Here is a 4,496-nt window from a genome sequence, read left to right as displayed (position 1 = left end):
CCCTCCATCATTGTAGTCACGAATTAAGGATGCCTTTCCGCTTATATTGTGTTTTTTATTTGATTTGCATATTTCCTTTCCAATTATACACTCTCTTTCACATTGTTTTTGAATCAGACCTGACTCATTAATGACCCTCCAATGTTTTTCCAAGGCTGTAAATAGTAGAAGAGGAATTTACTCTCTTTCTTTAGTGGAGCTACTGGTGAATTTGAACTGCCAGCTTGCTATGAAATGTGTGAGCAGAGCTTCATAAAATCATCTACCGGACTGACCAAAGTTTTCTCCTGCTTTGATAGGTCTACTTTCTATTTTCATTCTCTTAGCTTAAATTTCAGCCCAAAATTAAAATACCAAGTACATTGCCGAGTCAACTCATGGCGACTTTACGTTAGGCTTCTGAAGCTGTAAATCCTTGCCTTCTCACATCCGTCAGCTGGGTTGAAACGAAACCCAATATTTTAGTTAGTAGTCCTGTACATAAGTCACAAGTCCAGTTGGGTGCCTTCAAATATCAACATACAAATTTAAGTTTATATTTCTTAAAAAATACCAGTTTACCAATAACAATCTTTCCTTATCTCTGAACCTTTGACTATATTTCTTTGTTTCTATCATCTTGAGTTTTATTTTCTGATAATTAAAACAATTGTTTAATTTTACCCTTGTTTTATCTTCTTTTCCTCTTCATGATTTTTTCCTCTCCCTCCATGGGATGTTAGGGATTATTGTCTAAAATTACTCCCTTATACATTGACTTCCTTTGCCATGTCAATGGGTAAGACTATGAAAATAGGGTGAATTATCCTGTCCACAAGGGGATTGGATAGCTTTACCAATCCACAAGGAGATTAGCTAGTTTGACCATTAGACTGAGCAGATCCAGTAGCAGAGTGGGAGAAACCTCACTCCTAGGAAAAAAGAAGCAAGAGAATGTAATGCATCCTTCAGATGTATACATAGATTTTGTGCATGCATAGATTCTGTGCATCCATAGATTTTTGTGCTAGCCAGGTAAGGGCTCACAGGATCAACAGCCATAGCAGCCACAGCAGAGACCTGACATGAAATAAGCAGATCATGGGACTGCTATATCACCGAATCAGAGCTAAAAGCGCATTGCTCAAGTTTATTGGAAGACTGTGGGGAAGAGAACCAATATTGGCAGGACTAAGAACTTGGAAACACTAGCCTAAAGCCAGGAGGCTCAAAGTTGAGGTGCCCACAAGCACATTTTGGAATGTGTCCTGACTGTATTCTGCTACTAACCTAAATGATAGCATTTTTATTTCCTAAATATGGTACTGTGGGGTCTGTGAGCTGTTGTATTGGATTTTGAACCCAGTAAAGTAGTAAGAGTGGTATTTTTGGTAAGTGGGGCTTGAAAGTCTTAGGAATTGAGCATTATGGATGCAGAACCCTGTTCAGGAGGGTGGGAGGAAGAAGGGATTGTGGTGTTAAGACTGTGCTATCTGCTGCAGGAAGAAGTACTAACCCTGGGAGACAAGGCTGGTGGGAGAAAACATGTCTTTCTGAGGCTGAAGTCGTTGAGGCTTTAATCGAGGTGGTGGAGGCGGGGGCAATTTCAGAGGCGACAGTGGAGGTGGTGGCAGCAGAGGTGGATTTGGAAGTGGGAGTGGCCGTGGAGGCTTTCAAAAATTTCAAGAGCAAAGGACCTCCAGAATGTGTGGTTTCGTTAGGAGAATTCACGCACCCCTGTGAAGATGACCTCATTTGTAAATGTGTTACTTCAATGCTCTTGTTTATATGGAAAACAAAGAACAAATCAGAAAAGTGGATGAAGTATTTGGACAACTTAGAGATTTTTAGTTTTCAGTTAAATTGTTAGAAAATATGAAGGAAGGCATCGTCCTTTAAAAAGCTACGGAAGTTTTCAATAGACCTATTTAAGTTGCTGCCACTGCAGAGATTTTTAGCCTGACCTCCCGGTGAGAAAGGACCTCCAAGAGGTGGTGGCAGGGGAAGTCAAGGAGGAAGAGAAGGAGGAGGATGAAGAAGTGGAGGAGGAGGAAGAGGTAATGGTAGAAGTGGTGGATTTAGAGGTGGAAGAGATGGAGGTGGAGGTTTCAGAGGAGGAAGAGGGGCTGTTGGTTTCAACAGGAGAGGTCAGTAAGTGTACCTGGACCAAAAGACTTCACTATTGGACTTCTATATTAGCCTGCATAAACTTATTTTTTAAGCAACTCTTGGAGAACTGGTCAGTGTCAATATCATGCAGAAATGGGTGCAGTGGAGTGGTTAATCTTACTTTAAAAGAGCATGAGCTAAATCTTAATGTTTTGTATGATGCCAGCACTCTGTGGGTGCTCAGGTAATGCCCAGGAGGGTTGGCGTTTTGTTTGGGTTTTTTTGAAGCCTATTTGAATTTTTCCTCTACTGTTACCTGTGTGGGCGGAGATTTTCAGCTCTGTTGTGCTGCCTTGCTTTCTGCCTGCGAAACTTTCTTTCTGCCCTAAGCGGCCCTCGACTGAGACCGGTCTTTGGAGAAGGACATCATGCTTGGGAGGGTGGAGGGCAGGCGCAGGAGGGGAAGACCCTCTATGAGGTGAATTGATCCAGTGACTGGGGTAATCTGGATGGGTGTTTCGGAGACAGTGAGATTGGCACAGGACAGAGCAGAGTTTAGGGCTGTTGTACATAAGGTTGCCATGAGTCGCAAGCGACTCGACGGCAAATAACAACAACAACAACAACAAATAATTTGAATTTTTAAAATAAAACTTTTTTATTCCTTGAATAAAAAGAGTTGTATTTGGATAAGTAAAAAGAGGTGGAGGAGTATGAGGGATGTGTATGACCTTATGGGGATTGATTTTGTGTGGTTGATGTTGTTGACAGGGACAATTTTTCTTCATAAAGTTGGCAAAGATCATATACGGCCATCTTCACATTTTTTGCACTCTTGCTTCTTATTCTGATTCTTATCAATTTTTAACAATCATTTTGATTTATTTTATGCACATTGTTCATTGTCTTATTATAAATTCTTATAAATTTAGGTGCCTTTTGGAGAGCTATGTATTCAATTATGTGGTCATTCATCTTTCAGAGAATTCATTGTTATACATTTTACTTTTGAAAATAAGATTTACTTTTATCACTTCCTTTTCTGTATTATATTCCCCTTTAGAAAATCTACTAGATAAAAGTATCTTTCTTCAGTGTAATTAGTATTTAAATCTTTTGAATATCTTTTTATTCTAATTTAGTGTCATTCTATAGCCTGATTGGGTTTTTTTTGTTTCCTTTTGGTTTTGTTGTCTTTGTTGACCAGTTTGTAACTGTTAGTCTATTTCTTTACACGTTATTTTAAAATTTTCTAATCCTTATGTCTTGTCTCATAAATAATCTTCCCTCTCTATATTGCTACCTATGCAAAATAAACTGATTTTGAAGTCCTTTTCTGATAACTGTATTAATTCTATCTTTAAAGAATTCTTAAAGAAAGTCCTTAAAGAAGCTCTTCCATGTTCTTTGTGTTTTCTCTTTGGTATAAATAATTTTTGTTCTGAGAGTTGTTTGTTCTTGGTAATATTCCAACATTTGTCTGTTCCAGGGCCATAGTGTATTAGTTTTCTATGCCTGCTGTAAAATATTTTTTCTGAGTGGCTTAAAAGAATACAAATATATTGCCTTAAATCTGAACCCTCAAATATCCTAAAGGAGTTTCAATTGTGTAAGTTCATGGTCTGGCAGAGTTGCCTTGTTCTTAGAGGCTCTTGGATAAAATCATAGCTAATATTAGATGGATCTTGGCTGAGAGCAGAGAGTAATAGAGGAATGTGTATCTGTTGTTTTTTTGATTATTCAAAGGTATTTGACTGTGTGGAGCACCACAAATTGTGGCTAACCTTGAGAAGAATGGGGATCCCAGAACATTGAGTTGTGCTCCTGTGAAACCTATACTTGGATCAGGAAGCAGTAGCTGTAACAGCAAGGAAACATTGCTTTATTCAGGATTAGGAAATGTGTAGGCTAGATCATATCTCCATATCTTTTCAATCTATATGCAGAACAGATAATCTCGGAGGCTAGACTATATGAGGATATTAGAGGAAGACTCATAAAAAACCTGTGCTATGTAGATGACACAACCTTGCTTGCTGTAACTGAAGAGGACATGAGACGTTTGCTGTAGAAGATCAGGACTGTAGTCTTCAATATGGATTGAAGCTCAGCTTCAAGAAAACAAAGATTCTTACCACTGTGAAGATCAACAGCTTCATGATGGAGGGAGAAGAAATTTAGGTTCTTGATAACTTTAGCTTGCTTGGTTCCACAATCTACTCCCGTGGCACAAGCAGTCAGATAATCAAAAGATGGATTTCACTGCTAAAGTCTGCTGACAAGGAGTGCTGAAAACCAACGATATCTGGAGACTAAGGTGTGTCTGATTCAGGCTGTGTTCTTAACAATTAGTTGCTATGCATTTGAGAACTGGACAATAAGGAAAAATAATAGAAGAAGGATTGATG

At 38.8% G+C, this 4,496-nt stretch overlaps 1 pseudogene; it reads left to right on the top strand.

The window, feature by feature from the left end:
• Positions 1-768: 768 nt before the first annotated feature.
• LOC102851196 lies at positions 769-2,134 on the top strand (annotated as a pseudogene).
• The last annotated feature ends 2,362 nt before the right edge of the window (positions 2,135-4,496 follow it).

The sequence above is a fragment of the Elephantulus edwardii genome, unplaced genomic scaffold, assembly GCF_000299155.1.
Source record: "Elephantulus edwardii isolate Elephantulus edwardi_28Jun2011 unplaced genomic scaffold, EleEdw1.0 scaffold00013, whole genome shotgun sequence".
Taxonomy (NCBI): domain Eukaryota; kingdom Metazoa; phylum Chordata; class Mammalia; order Macroscelidea; family Macroscelididae; genus Elephantulus; species Elephantulus edwardii.
This window is presented reverse-complemented; position numbering and strand designations above follow the sequence as displayed.